We start from the raw sequence: 16,548 nt of genomic DNA on the forward strand, positions 1-16,548 counted from the left end.
AGGGTTAATCTAGGTGTTGCTTGTGGTAAAAGCATCCTGATCAAGTATGTCAGTGAAGGTGCCTTTCCACTGGTTTTAAGTGAATTAATTCAGTTACTAACTGAACTGTAATTATTGTAACTGAATATTCTATTATATAACCACAGAAACAATAAATCCTTTGCCATCGTATCCTTCACCTGAATTCCAGTTAAGAGGAGAGCCAAATCCAATGACCACATGCAGTCCAGCAAGAAAACAGACACAGTTATTCAGTTACACAACCTCTCCATGGATGAAGGGCGAGGGCAAAAGTGTGATTCAGGCTACGGGAGGCAAGTCAGAGAGAGAAGAATGAGGTAGCCCTGTGAAGAGATCATGGACTTTAATCTCAGCTCCTAAATCTGCTACACTCTCACAGATGTTATTCAAACTATAATTAAAAAAATGGTATTTTCTGTCTCAGATGAAGAAAACTGCCTGTGTATTCAGAATAAAGAGGGTCACTGAAGATATGCCACAACATATATTATAGAAAAAGCAAAATAGCTAATTTTGTCAAGAAAAAAACTGAGAGCACTTGCAAGTAGTTAGAAGTTTGTAGAACTTTCTAGACTTACTGTGTTTATACATACATATGATATTTTTATAAGTGCTAGAAAGATAATAACAGATCTATTTTTGTTCCCTTTTACACTGAGAAGCAAACTACTTAAGCACTAAATATCCCAACAGTGCACTTAAAACCTGACCCAGTTTCTAGACACAAACGATCTGCGTTTTCCACAGCACAGTGATACGTAACCAAGTTCATGACTATTTACCCTGCCCCTCAATTCCATCTGTAACACTGATGCCTGAAACAAAAAAAACCCAAGGCTACTGCAAAGCAGTGCCACGAGGAAAATGAGCAGGGGAGTGGGTGGCAACCCACATACGTGTGTTTCAGTGACTTGTAGAAAAGGAAAAGTCAAGCAAATCTACCTGCAGAGTTTTATATCACCCATCTGCACTGCAAAACAGACAGCAAGTGAATTACAAGGCTGCAAGGCCAGGATTATATAAAACTAAAAAACCTCTGGTAGTCATCATCTTTACTGCCTGAGTATAAATCACAATGTGCATTGATACTAACCCTTGTAAAAACTCTGATGTGGTTACACACACTTGGACAAAATGGAGCTGTACAAAAAGAGCTACAAAACTCACAATTTAAAAAAACAACACATGCAACAGATCATGGGGATTTTACTTATTTCACTTAAAATGTTTCTGTTCTATTTCAAGCACCTCTCCTTTTGCTCAAGGAACCTTCACAACAATTAAAACCAGACATTATAAACATTATTATTACCACTATTTATGTGAATATCAGCAGCATCCAAAAAGACCCTTTTTCAAGATGAGGGCCCCATTGTGCTAACATTGCATAAACATGTAAGGCTTCATTCCTGTGCTGAACAGATTGTAATCTAACCAGACAAGGTCGATAAACAACATAAAAGTAAAATGTCAACAAAAACAACAACAAAAAAATCTCCTGTGCAGGACTTCTGTTGTTTTGTTCTAATATACTTTCCTTAGACCATCTGCTACTTTTTCTTATTGAGCAAGGTCCTCCTGATACTCTGTGCCACTGCTGCTGATTGTCCTCTCTGAGCATATCCCATTAACAAAAACAAAACAAAATCCTCTTCTGTGGGAGGCAAAAAGCATTGAAGAGTCTTCAAAGGTAATGAAAGTGCCCAGATGTAACATAGTTTTTCTAGCCATTCCCAAAAGCGCCAATTGTTTCCGAGCTAGGATAAATACAGTGTTGAATATTGCCATCTTTATGTAAATTCAGTAAATTCTCTGGTCAGTGAAAGTAAATATTTCAGTACTAAATGGAAATTAACTGCTAGCCCTTGGTTTATGTGAAAAAAAAAACCAACAAAAACAAACACCAAAACCAACTAAAGACCTGTACAACAAATATATTCTGTGTTTGGAAAAAACAATCTATATACAACTAGTAGGGAGAGAATGCACTCTTATTTTTAACTAGTTACCTAGCAAACCTACAGATAGGTCCTTCCTCAGCCTCACGGCCCTGTGAGAGCAGCAGAAATGCAAATAGTGAGCCAGCTTACAGCCCAGCAAGCAGGAAAGCGTTTTGAGTGAACAGACTCACGGAGGAAATGAAAAAGCATCACAGGAACAGGCACTTTTTGTCTTCTTGGCTCTGGCTGTTGGGCTGAGTTAGGGAATGCCTTATTAAACAGCTGACACTCTGCAAATTTGCAGCCATTATCCTAGTGTGAGGCAAAACGTTACACATGCACTTCTGTCTGTCTAGAATTCTTTCTTCATTCAGTAAATATTTGGAAGATTTAAGATTCCCAAAACCATTTTTCTCGATGTTACTAAAAATCCATACAGCTCACCTAGATTTGGTTAGAAGTGATAAACAGATGCATTTCCTACAGTGAAGTCCCTGCTTTGCAGATCCTACAGTATCTTCACTTATTACAACTTAGAATTGCAAAAAATTAAACAAAAATGCCCAGTTCAAAATGCTCAATTTTGGAGGATTTTTTGGCAGTCACTCATTACTACAGAAACAACCACCCCTCTCTCTCTTTCAGTGCATTTTTCCACAGTATTGCTCTTCTCGTTTAACCTAAGATGTCTTTCATTAGATTATTTGAGAAATACACAGCAAGTCAGGGAACAATTTACCTATGGACAAATCCACTACTCTTAAGGAATATAAGAGTATTCTCCACCCCATTCTTCAACTAAGCTTCTAATTATAGTACTCTTATCACAGGATTTCAACATATCGTAGCAGAGCTGCTGGACAACAGACTGTGAATTTAAAGTCAAGATAGCTACAAAACTGCTCTTCAAATACACTAAACCCATGTCTGCATTAATGGAGTACCACAGTTTCTCAACACTGACACAGTGTGCAGAAAGTTGATTGCGTAAATGAGCAGCAGCGTTGTATTCCAGATTGTCCTAAGTGATACTCAGCTCCCATAAACCACCCAAGGAAGGGCTACAAACACCTCTCACTGGGCACTCCTGTTCCCAAACAGGCCCTTTTGGTCAACCTCTAGGTGGTGTCTCACCAAAAGAGATAAATGAGGCAAGGTACATTACTTTTAATAAATAACTACTCTGACAGGAATTTGTTTTCCAATGGAAGATTTCCAGACAGGTAGCACTGTTCAAAGCAGCAATGACACGCTGCCAGAGCAAGAAAACAAGTGTGTTATTCTGTCTCCCAGATCTCCTCCTGGGATCTCCAAGCTCCTTTTCCTACCCAGAGCACTGTGCCTACAAACCGCTGTGGATTTTCCACCAGATGAGCTTCAAGTCCCAAAAATATGTGGAACAATTAACTTTGCTTAAGCTGCAAGGGTGGGGTTTTTTGTTTGTTTGTTTTTGGTTTTTGTTGTTTTTTTTTTTCAAAAAGCAAGCAGTGGGGCTCCCAACTAATGCATCTTGCATAGCTGAGATCTTTTTAAGTAGATGTCATGTCACTCAAGGCAGCTGTAACTTGGCACTTGTAGTAACACTCCGCTCAAGCTTTGCCTTTGCTGATGTATGTCCACTTGAGCATTATGCAAAAAGTCCCAGATCAATCTTGGGGTAACAACAGAAGCTTTGGAACCCCAAACATGAGTATTTTTTCCATAAGTTTGCTCTGTATAGATGCCAGGAGTTCTCTTTGGAAGGCTTTAGAATTTGTGTATGTACCACTCCTTATGAAAGCATAAATTTAAACACATTTACGTAACAGATTAAACTGTTCTCCAAATCAGACAAAAAAATGAGCCCAAGACCCATTATGTGCTTCTGAATTTGCTGACCTATAATGTTCATATTCATTATGTTATTTTCCCTCAGGCAGCAGTTTTTGTCCCATATTCCTAACAGAGGGATATGATTTACTTCTGTATGTGTCAAATTTGCTAATCTGGCGAAACAGAACATGGCTGAAAGATTGCTGATGTTCTCTCCAGGTTATACAAAATTAAGTTTCCTTATCTTTCAAAGACAAAAATCTGTTATTCCACAAAAAAAGCTGTGCTTATTATAAAGACCACTGGACTCCATCCCTGAGTCCAGTTTGTATTAACAAGTGTCTATCTCAAAACTAGTGAGGCTATTTTGCTTCCTGTTATATTATAGAAAGATTATCTCAAAATCTTACTCCCCTGATGGGCGAGGTCTTTTTCTAATTTCCAGCCTGAACATAATACCCTTTGCCAAGAGATACATATTTCTTCTTGTTCCAGTGCCACCTTCATACTGATTCAAATCTTTATCAATGCCTCATGTATTTACAGAAAGCAATTACATCTCATATCAGACTTCATTTTGCTGGGATAAACCAACTAACCTCTGTGTCATCTTGTGAGCCAGACTCAGTTCATCCTTCACCATTTCCATAGTTCTCTTCTGTACCTGCTCCACTTCACACTCACCTTACTGGAACGTGGTCTATAAGACCAGTTCAGTGTTACACATGGGGATTTATTGGTGCTGCCTTGCACACCCATTTAACATACCTCTTCACCTCACAAACCCCTGCAATACTTTTTTCAGAGTTGCAGGTACTAGTGAAAAGACACCCATCGGTTTTACTGGCTGATATACTCGAGTCTTTCCCTTCCTCTGTCATTTTCAAGCGGTAAGCGCCACAGGATAGGGGAAAATTCACATCTATCCAGTGCACAACCATGCATCATGTGCTATGAAATTTAAGTCCACTTTTTCCACTCAAGCTCTAAAGGTCATCTAGCTCTTCCTGTAGGATACTCCATCCCTCCTCTATACTGACAGCACCTCCCAGTTTTATGTCACTGGCTAAATTTTATTGCACACTCCTACGTCTATAGTGCCAAGTTCATTAGTGATTACATTAAAGTCAGTCCAAGACCAATTCTTAAGACAATTAACTTCCTTTATACACGTCACATCCCATATAAGCACAAAATAATATTACCTTCCTTTAACTTGCTCCTTATTCACCTCACAATTCTTCTCCATCTCATCACTATTTTAATGAATAATGTCCAACATACTGCTGGAGCAAGCATCATACCACAGTCTAGACAGATAAGCTCTAGCATATTCTTTTACCTAAAACCAAAAATGAGCAACATTACGAAAGAAAGAACATAGATCCCACTTCTCTATTGTGATTATAATTATACATATACACACACAAAATAGATCAGCAACCCTTCCCCAGTTCAGTCACAATGCAAAGCCAGAGTCTGCGTGAACTCCAGACACTGGGACTTTAGGACCAAGATATTTCAGAGGATCCCAGTTACATTATGCCATGTAACACTAAAAAACAAACAAACAAACAAAAAATAAAAACAACAAAAAATAGTGTTTGTTCCTGTAGGCTATGAGAAGCTAGATATGCTGAGAAACTTCAGTCAGCTTCAGCAAAGGGAACAGTGGAATAAAACTGGACAGGTGAATAAAAGCAACTTCACTCCACAATAGTCTATTCACCACTGCTTTGAGCTTGAGCCAAAAAACAGGACAAACAGGAGTCTCCTCACTGACTGCAGTAGACTTTGAACCAGGAATCTAGCAAACTGCTACAGCACAGAAAATATCTTGGCAATAACCTAAATGGAAGGATTCAGAACAAAAGGATTTTTAATATTTTTTTTCTTTAGTAAAAGTTAAACATAAAAAACTGGGAAACTCAGCTAGTGGCAAGGTATGCCAACTGTCTAAGCTGCATCCACATTCACAGACTCATAAGGAAACTAGTTACTTCCTTATTGTAAAAAGTATGAAATCTGTAGGGGAAAAGGCAGTAATGATCTTGCACCATTTGCAATGTATGTAATTAACAGCCACCTCCTCCCAGTGCTTCCTTAAGTTCAAATACCTTTACCTACTCCTCAGGTTACTCAGTATTTCCCAGATGGTCAGTCCCCAGAAAATACCTTCTGCACCTCAGGCACATCTTGGTTAAATCCATTTTGATGGCTCATTAGTAGAATAATTTATCAACGGGTGCAAGAATAGCTGTTATAAATTTGTTTCCTATGTAAATCAGGTTCCACGCAACTAGGGTGGAATTCCAGCCTTTTCAAATGAGTTTTTATGTGAAATGCTGATATCAAGTCTTAAGTTTGATTATTTTTTTCTGTTTCTGTTACTAGTAATCAGTTTTTCTGGCACTCTTTTCTGTTCCAGTTCACTTCGTTGAATTACTTGAACTTCTGGTGAACTGCACCAAAAAAAGGAAAATTAACTAATGCCTCATTTGATCTTGTGACCATAAAACTTGTGTTTTCATTCCCTCTTTAACCTTTGACCATCTATTTTCCCCTTATTTTGTGTGTTATGTACCTGATAGTTTTAAATTTGTTTCTTTTATTCATGAAGAATCAATCTGCTCTGACCATTTTTTTGCCCTCTATTCATTTCAACTGCTACCGACTTTATTCTAGATTCTCATTAATAAGCACACACTCAAAATCACTCCTTCATAGTCCATCAAACATGCATGTTATTTGACTTACTGTATTCTCTTTACCAGATGTGCATGGCAGTTTTCATAAAAACTGGTAACTATACTAACAGGGAAAACAACCTCACAAAAGAATGAAAAGGATCATTTTGTAAAAGCTCATCTGTCTCTTTGTGACTTTAATAAAGTCCTCTCCTTCACATATTGCTATGATGGACTTGAAATTATTTCTGCTACTGAGTTTATCTTTTTTTTTTTTTGAAACAGAGATCAAACACCTGAATACATGAGAACACATTTTTAAAGCATATACAGACCATAGTAAAATATGGTCTGTCTACAGCCAAAATTAAATAAAATGGGATCATTTCAATAATATCATTAATGAGGACAAGTATTTCAACTATAGCACATATTTAACATCACCACACTCCACTTGTGTAAATATTAAATCCATGGATGTCAATCCTACATACATTTGCTCAATATGAACCTCAGGAGGACTCAGATCCCTTGTCTTGAATAAATTTTTTATATATCTCAGTCAAATCACACTAAGAACACCACACACAACCTTTATTTACAGGTATGGGTGTGCTAACCCAGTGACTACCTTCTTTACTTCTAGTCATATGATGAACTAGAGACCTGTCATATAAGTACAAGCATCTAGATGTGGCATCCATGTTGATGGCCATGCCAACACAGGATCCCTGGTCTCTGGCAGCCAGCAGGTTTCAGTCTCTCCTGAGCAAATAAAAACTGGTATATTCAGCATCACTTCCCTCAGCCCACAGAATTCCTGTTGCTCTGCAGCAATATTCATTATCTCCTAGCATCAACACCACTGAAACTAAGGGCAGCATTTTACTTTTATTGACTTGAACTAATACCAACTTTCTGTCAAGAAGAAGACCAGGATCAAGATCTGATGATACAACTGACCCATTAACACGGTCTTCTGTGACATAAGCCCTGCTCTTCTCTGGAAGGTTATGCTCACATGCTTGGACACAAAAGAGTCTGTCCTTAGGTTTCCTCTACAACATCCTACTTTGTGTACATCTAATATCCAGGTTAATTTTTGAAATACGTAATAAACTAGTAACTGTCAAGAACGTTTTACACTATATTCCTAATTATTTCATATAACAGAGTGAGAAAAGGGTCATTTCAGGTTACACAACTTTACCATGGGCTTGTCGCAGTGAACCCACAGCAGAAACAAAATCTCCCTCTCCTCTAAAGCAGATGGCATGCTGATCAAGTAAGATATAATCTACTGCTAGCTGTACAAATACTGCTGCTGTTAAGTACTGAACCAAAACCAGTATAAAGACAAAAAAAACCTAAGGCAGGAAAAATGAAGGGGAAGGAAGACAAGGAAAGAAACAGAGTAAAAAAGCTGTAATATAAGACAACATATTGCAGCAGAAACAGCCTATTTTCAGGTACATTTAAGATTTAAAACCTAGGAATGACAATAGGCAAGAAGAGCAATAGTCATCTACTTGTTTCAGGGGATGTTCCCTTAGTTTGAGACACTAGCCCCATTCCCTTTGCTCTTGTGATTGCACTGCACTGGGCACCTGCCAGGGGCTACATAACTCGGCTGCTTAGATAATTACATATTTATGATTCTGCTGAGAATTCTTAGTCAAATGAACTGTAAAATGCCTAGAGACTCAGCAGAGAAAGTTCTCTGGCAAAGCTACTTCAAAATAGAGCCACCACTTCTGAAAAAAATTTAAGGACAGCAGTTCCCTTTTGGTTGATTCATTCAGTAGAGAACTTTAACTAAGGGTAGAAAAAGGAGGCAAGGGGTGGTTTTCCTCTGAATAAGAAAGGCATCTTATTAGTGTGTAAGCTTGCTTTCTATGAAAACAGAGAAAATTAAAAAAACTTATAAAATGGATCAGAATGCAGCAGTACATAAATTTTTAAGTGCTTATCACAGTATGCACCCTACAACACCACATCACACAATTTCTCTTCTGTAACATATTATTAGCATTTTCCCTTCAACACATATCCCACTTGATCAGCTAATTCATGCTGATCCAGTAAATAGACCTTATGGAGATACACTTGGAAATATAATTGTTCAGGTGCAACCAATTATCAGACAAAATACATTGCACTTCACCTTCCTTCACTGATAATAGCATCCACTGATTTTAGAAGGAGCACAACAGTAAAAAATTTCATGTTGTCACTTCGTTTAGTCTATTTCAGAAACTGCTAGAAATACTGAAATACTTTTTTTTTTTTTTCCACATTTAAAGCTTTACCACATAAAGTGCACGACCAACAGCCTCAACAATAAATTTTATGAGCACTTTTAGACCCTACCGTTGAAAATGCTTTCAAGCTTGGTTAACTCTCTGCATGGGAATACTCCTTATTTATATCTCGAAAGAACTGCTTCCTGCTCTTGAAGGTACATGTAGGCACATGCACATGTATTTGAATAATAAGGGCGTTAGTCTTGCAGGGTTATTTATTTTGAAGCAACTATTCATTGCTCTTGCAGCCAACATCTTAAGCACTGCCAAGTTTCATAAACTCTTGAAAGCAGGGGTCCTTGTTGTCAGTGTAATGAAAACGAACCTTCAGCTTTACCACCTTTGCAAAGGTCTGCCCACCCACAGATAGTCTTTTGTATATAGTCATAGCTGTGAGATGACATTCAGCTTCTGTTGCAACCAAGTCAATTGTGCAATTCCAGTGCAAACCCTGGAGCTAGCAGCATGGACTTCCCACTGTCCTTGGCAGGCAACAGCAGAGGCAGGGCTTCCACACCAAACCCAGCTCCTCCAGTTCTGGGTGCAGGCTCCTGTCCTCTTTGCTTATCTTCCTCTGCATGAAAGCATTTTAACATAGTGGACTATCAGAAGGTTAATCTGGCAGATCAGCATTTAAATGGACTTAGTTGTTGTGGAGCCACAGGCTAATAGTTATATTCATTTATTCCTTCTGCTGTCTTCTAAAGAGTGGTAAGGGCACAGGACAGCACTATAGAAGGCTCCACAAAGGAGTCTGAAGAAAAAGTCTTGCTGTGGTCTTGAGATTTTTGCAGACATTTTCCAATTCCTTCACTGAATGCCTTTTTCTTAGAAGTGACTTCTTCATCCTCCCCAACTCCTTCAATGTCTCCTGCCGTTTCTGGGCTAAATCCACTGAGTAGATAGTAACACTGAAGTGTTGCACATACGGAATTTCCTGGCTCAAAAGACTTCGTGCCTGCAGAGTCTCCTGTAACAAGTCTCTTACAGGTGAAAACAGTCAATGGAACACAGTGAGTGCGTTACACCTTCAAAACACAGTTATGATATATTCACCTAAAAGTAGATATCATTGAAAAGAATGGATTAAAAACACCTACTTTGTATTCCCCTCAAGACTACGAGGACATGACTTAGTCTCCAGGAAAGCAGAGTTGTCAACAGCTAAATAACTTTGTGCTCACTGCCTGTCCTCAGATTTTGCCTGTGTCAGCTTGTAATAAATGACAACATCCTCTATTCTCTTCTGCAGGAGACCTTTTTAACTGATCAGTGTCTTGATCTTTGTGAAGCTAACACTGCAGCAAGATATGGAGCCAAGAACCCAGGCTGCTTCAGGATGCCTCTCAGAAGGCCACCATGTGACTTTTCTTGCTCAGTTCTTCCACGACAATTTTGCTACTTCCTTCAAAATTAAATCCATCACAGCAAGCTGTCATATGACCACTACAAATCAATACTTCCCAGTTTTCTCTAAGTTCCTAGTTTTTGCACTTGCCTTTTTTACCTATGTAGACACACACCTGTGTGTGTATAGATAGATGCACACACAAGCACATCAATATATAGCTGCACATATTTATGCATACACACAAACACAAGCCTGCTCCAGTGACTTGTAGAAAACAGAAAGGCAAACTGCTTTACTTCTAAAATTTGTAAGAGATGTCTTGCAAGGTATGATGGTAAGCTACTTGTTCCATCACATAACAAGAAAATGAACTTGTTAAAGACATTTCAGAAATCCTGACATGATCATTTGCTTAGTCCAAAGGCCCAGGACTCATGATTTTTATTTCCAACACATTCATTAATCCTTATGACTTAGTACCATGTTACAAGCCTCTAAATGAATCTTCAAAATCCTAGAGAAAGTAGCATTAACCTTCACTTATCATGCCTTTTTTGTTAAGCCTTTGCATCTCTCCTTTGAGCCTCCAAGGAACATTTCAGTTGACTGGAAGAACAGGAAGGAAAACTTAGACCAACTGAACACAAGCTTATTCTCTTTTAGCAGGCTGTATCACAATGTTAATATTTTATTTAAAAATAAATTGCCAATAACTAAAATATGCTTATAAGAAGTAACCAGTATGTTACCCTATCTAGTTATTGATTAACAGATATATTGGGGGAAAAAATAGCATGCTTTAATTATCTTAAAAACAGAAAAGGAGAAAAAAAAAAAAGAGGATGTGTAACTTCTGTATTTGACTTTTTTTAGTAGTAAGAAATGCAACGGACAATTACATTTTAAAAAAATCTGATAAAAAATGCTAGTATCATTGCTGAAGAGAATCTGAATCAAATCTATGTATTGAACATTGGTAACCAAGTTAAACCAAGTCCTGTCTGGGAGAATAACATAAATTGCTTTTTTCAGGTCAACCTCTGGCCCATACTTTGTCTACGCACATCAGAGAAAAAGAATATGATAAAAATATATGAAAGTCTTTTTTACTATAAATTACGTTACGGTATTATATCCTTCTGGGATGGTGAAGAATGTGTCTAGCTTGCCTCCTAAATCTACAAACTGTTTAAAAATTAATTATGGGGTGAGTAATTGTTTAGAAATCTCCAAAATAATTAAATATAAAAACTTATAGCACAAAAGCAGCCTTTAAAGAAAGTGGGGATTATTTCACTTCAGTACAAGTAACAGTTGAGTATGTTTTATGATCACTGTAAAAACTAGCATGCCCTTGAGACTGTGAAACTCTGAATTTCTAATATAATTTGTAGGGGGAAAATTAGGACAAAACGCAGAAACATTTCAAGTACAGTCTCTCAGTATTTTAAAATTTTATGAAGTATAAGGACTAGGTTAATATGGAATGAGTCATGTTTTTAAGAGAGGCAGTAATACAATCCTGTATTTTAAATCATAACTGAAAACATGTTCAACTAATACAAAATAAAAAGAAGTAAGAGTAGCTTTTTGTTGGAAAAAGGTCAACAACAGCAATGAAAATTTAGCAATAATAGAAAAAGCTGAGAGTGCTGCTAGTTTCAGTTTCAGAAAGCTAAAACGCCACGCTAAGCAACCAGGTAAAAATGTCTTCTCACTCAACAAATCCTTTCCCACCAGCTGAAATTCATTCCAAATCAGCATAAACTTTACACATGGCAACTCTGAGCCTAAATATCAGGCTATTAAATGACATACACACTTGGTGCGGGTCTTCTGATTTTAGAGTTATATTTGCTTTACTTAGTGCCAAATATACACTGCATTCCATTCCATGATGTCCTCGAGAGTCAACAGAATCCCTTACTATGTTTGAAAGTAAAGCAGTTACACCCAAGCAAACTCTCGGAGTGTCATTTTGCTCACAGGGCAAAGACAGCGGACTTGCAAAGGCATAAGTGATGATATAATTTATTTACATGTTCTTTAGATCTATGTCTGCATGCAAACCAAAGGAACCCAGCTTGGCTTTCAAACCTCAAATTGAGTCCTCAAAGCTAGTGGACAGAAACACTGTCCCTTCAACTTTTGTACTGAGTACAATGATCTAGAGATGCTTGAAATACAAAACTCAGGCTGGTACTTTATGCATTTCTTTCTCAGGACTAATGCTGCAATTCCCTTTCTTTTACACCTCATCTGTGACAACACAAAGCACCAAAACTGCTGAAAAGGTGTATTTGATCAAAGCTGGATCATTAAGTTCCAGTCCTTCTCTTCAGACCTCACCTCTGCCCTCCATCTGCACAACTATCAGAAAGCGTAAGTAAAGCCATAAAGACAGTCTGCAAACCTACAACAGTCTGTAACAGTGAGTAATATTCCAGAGATGGAATAAGATGGCATCAACCAAGCCCCTTTCTATAGGAGCTATAATTATAACTTCACTTGCCTTACACTGTCAGATGTGCTGAAGTAAAATACACCTGACACCACAGATTATTTTTGTCTCTAGGAGAAGCTTTTAGCACTGAAACAAACTACAGAGAGCACCCGAGTGGGGGCAATAGAGCACTTGGCTCAGTTACAGCTCACCCCAAACAAGCATTTGGCCAGAAGAGGAAGCAAAACCAGTTACCAACAGGATGAGCTATGTTATTGTCAACTCACGCTTCTTGCTTCAAAATTAACACGCTGCCCTACTTTCCGCGGGATAAACCCAGATTCAATTTTAATAGAATAATGCTCTAGATGTTTCTTAATAATAATAATAATTTGTGTACTAAAAAGTAGCTTTTCTAAAAATACTATTTGCAACACAAGCTGGCTTGCAGTACATCTGCAGGAAGGAACTACACCACTTAGAATCAGTTAAAAAGGTACTCACCATTGGCAGTGCATTGATATGTGGAAGTTTTCCTTTCAGGTGCCTCTTGCCACAGAAGGGTGATGCTGACGAGGGGATAAAGAGAGAAAATAAGAAATATTAACATTTATTATTTTCAAAACAGTGGTGTTAACACAATAGAAAGTTATCAAGTATGGGCCTTCATGGCTCTTGCAGCCTACTCTGTAGGAGGAGGTGAGCAATTACCACTGAATTTGTGTACAGCCCAGAACAGCACGACCAGGCACAGAAGAGCAGAGAGCTGGGGTTTTGCATATATCCTGTCACTAACCACATCACACAACTGCTCCTGTGGGGAGCCTGAAACAGACCTTTGAACAAATAAGCCTGCTGAATGAACACTTACACCATCAGACCTCAAAACAGTCGCACCCATTCAGCACGAGCATCCACAAACAAAACAACCTGTATATAAAAAATCTGATGTCTGGATTTTGCCTAAGCTCTCCCAGAAGAGGCAAAGTACACAGCTCACAGTATCTTCCGCCCACACTAATTTTCTTCTGGAAATACACCTCTGAAAAGCCCCAAACAACAATAAAAAGTTCAGCTGCTTGACTTCCAAAATGGTTACATCCACTGAACAGTAAAAAAAAAAGAAATTAAAAATTAGTGGTTTCCTAACACATATTGCACTAAATAAATCCATGTAAGGTACACAGATGTGCTGATGCACCCATATACCTACCAACTCTTACAGTAACTTCAGTAAACTAAAAAAAAAAACAAAAAAAACCAGCTCATAATAGTTGCTGGCTACACTTGACAGTAAGTACCTAATAGAAATAAATCTTTCACATCTCCAAAACTTGAACAAAAATATAACCCCCAAAAAATTCATGCTCTCCCACATTTTAGTAATTTTCTTTACATATCAATAATGGTGTTATGCATCTAACAATCAAATAGTTACATATAAGCAAACACATCTTGATGTCCAAATATGTGTTAACTCCATCCACTGTAACACCCTTTTTTATTCAGTTATGATAAACTATTTTTATTCACACTAACATTTCTGAGTGGTTGCTCTCCAAATAAATACTTGCCAGGCTGCTTTTCTTTAGGAAATAATCTAATTGCCTACTCAAAGAGCAGGAAAGGGGACAGATGGACATGAGTGACAAATAATTATCAGGCTATTTTAAGACTAAACTATTTAGAAAGCATCTGTAAACTGTGTTCAAGAACTTTTAGTATGAACAAAGAGTAACTATGATTATCGAGGCTAATGATCAACACAAAGTTCTTGCATACATTTTTCAAGCTCAACCAGCAGGTGATTGTTTATTATAAAGCCATTTTTGGACCCTGACAACAGCAGCAGCAGTTGAGCTTATTTTATTCTTAGAAGATGCCACTGCACCACCAAGGCAGGCGGAAACATAACCTTCACAGTGCAAGTGAGAGGCACTGCAGAGGATGTTGAAGAATGCAGGAATGCTGGGAATTAAAGGAATTTGCAAACATGCTCTTGTTCCCTTGCTTAGTGGTACTGGTGCTGAAGAAATTATGTAAATAGGCTGAGGAAAACTCAACACTTCAAGTGGCATGGTGTCCTATGCAGAGCTACTCAGAAAGTTTGTTTTTTCCACAGGCAGAATTTGCAGGCCAGAAGAGAAGAGAAAGCTTTATTACCTCACTCTGCACATCCATACACAAGGGTTTTATATATAACACGAGTTTTTCCTAAAAACAGAACAACGTATCAGCCAATATTTGCACTCTTATTTAGAGAACAGGCTAAATCATTATAAAAGCTGTGTGCAGAGAAAGGAAGAGGAGGGCTTTGCTGCCCTGGTCCAAGTGTGACACTTGGTTTGGGTTATTTCATTTGGGAAGGAGCATGGCAAACAAACAAAAGGATGACTGCACAAATATGAACCATTTTCTTCAATGAAAAAAGGCTTTCTTCAGAATACACTGCCCAAACTGTCTCCTTCAAACATCCCTTTGCCCTTGTGGAATCGTTTGAGTGCTGTGTTTATTGAAGCCAGAGAGGGAAATCTTTCTGTCTGATCCGTGGAAGAGGCTTCTTGTCCTTCACTTTATATCTTAACAGGGCAGTGACACGGAAAGAAGCTGGAAGCAAAGACTCAAGAGAGCAGAGAATGAGAAAAGGAAGAGTTCACTGACTCGGCTTCATTCCTCGCTTATGTTAATTGGTTGTAGGCTCCAGTTTTAAATAAGAGGGCTTGAAATGACACAAACATTTAGAAAACTCTGTGATGCCCTTCTTCAGAACCAAGTGCTGAGTACAAACATCTCATCAGCAGCTTCTTTCTTTCCAAATTTATCCTATAGGGTTTTGCCATTTTGGCACATACCTTGAACAAGGTAGGTGATGGTTATAATATATTGATTTTAGACTATCTCTCACCTTTATATACTGACCTGTAATAGCGATATAAACAGGCAACAAAATGTAGTAACAGCTACCCTATGTGACACTTAAAAATAATCCACCAGCTGCCCTTGAAGTTGATAAAGCAAGCACACCTGGAGAATGCATAACAGCTTGCGAGTTTGGATCCTTCATCTCAGGGAGCTGGGGGTGCACCACTGACTGATGCCTAACGCCTTCAGCATCCACTGAACACTGCTCCCCTCGACTTAAAAAGAAAGATGTACTGACCTGCTCCCATCCTGCACTCACCAGCTTTACCCACACAAGGTTTTTGTCACAAGAATGACACACCTGATGCCTGTATCCCTCCATGACAACACCAAAATGCTCAGTACAATGCCCAACACCATCTCTTTGGAAAGAACATCCCGTCACAGTGCACAGAGGAGCAGCAACACCCACAGCCATAAACTCTTGAGACCTGCTTGCATGTAGAGGTGGCAAAAAGATCCAGGCAACCAAAGTTGCACAAGACAGGCAGTTCCCATCTGCAGGGCCAAAACTAACACACTAAACCAGCTACCAAAAAAGCAAATACTGACCCATGTTGCTAGCACAGATTGGCTGCTGTTATCACCCAAGTAATAATCATGTGGTACAAAGACAAAACCACAGATAAAAACTGTGACAAATCTGGATATAAACCCACAGTGCAGCTGTACACTTAACATTATTCCTTACCTGTTTCCAAAAATAGTAAGTTCAAAAGAAGGATTTGTCTAGAAGCTATTCACAAAAATGTTTAACCATTTGCTTCTAGAAAAGGAATAATTTATGCTATTTTCTCCTACCCATCCCATCTCACAAGAAATTACACTGGGTTCATGCTTTGGCTAAAACAATGTTTTCTGTGTGAGCTTTGAATGGCTTCTGTTTCTCATGTGAATTTGTGTGCTCATGTTTTTCTTCTAATTATCTTATTTTATACTACTGACTGAGATTTTGGTGCTTTAACAACAAATTTAGTCATTAGATGATGTGCTTTGTGAATTACATAAGCCTTCTAAGGACATGGTATTTTTTAAATTCTCCTTGACTATCCTGCTTTTATCTTGATTT

The 16,548-nt window shown here is 38.2% G+C and overlaps 1 protein-coding gene across 1 annotated transcript in view; it reads right to left on the reverse strand.

The window, feature by feature from the left end:
* Positions 1-13,137, reverse strand: part of TBL1XR1 (transducin (beta)-like 1 X-linked receptor 1) — a 60,761-nt gene extending 47,624 nt beyond the window's left edge. Inside the window, exon 1 of the mRNA XM_009999180.1 lies at positions 13,062-13,137. The gene's annotated coding sequence lies outside the window, so the exon portion shown is untranslated. The remainder of the gene's footprint in view (positions 1-13,061) is intronic.
* Positions 13,138-16,548: the final 3,411 nt, after the last annotated feature.

The sequence above is a fragment of the Chaetura pelagica genome, unplaced genomic scaffold (assembly GCF_000747805.2).
Source record: "Chaetura pelagica isolate M959 unplaced genomic scaffold, ChaPel_1.0 scaffold20, whole genome shotgun sequence".
NCBI lineage: Eukaryota > Metazoa > Chordata > Aves > Apodiformes > Apodidae > Chaetura > Chaetura pelagica.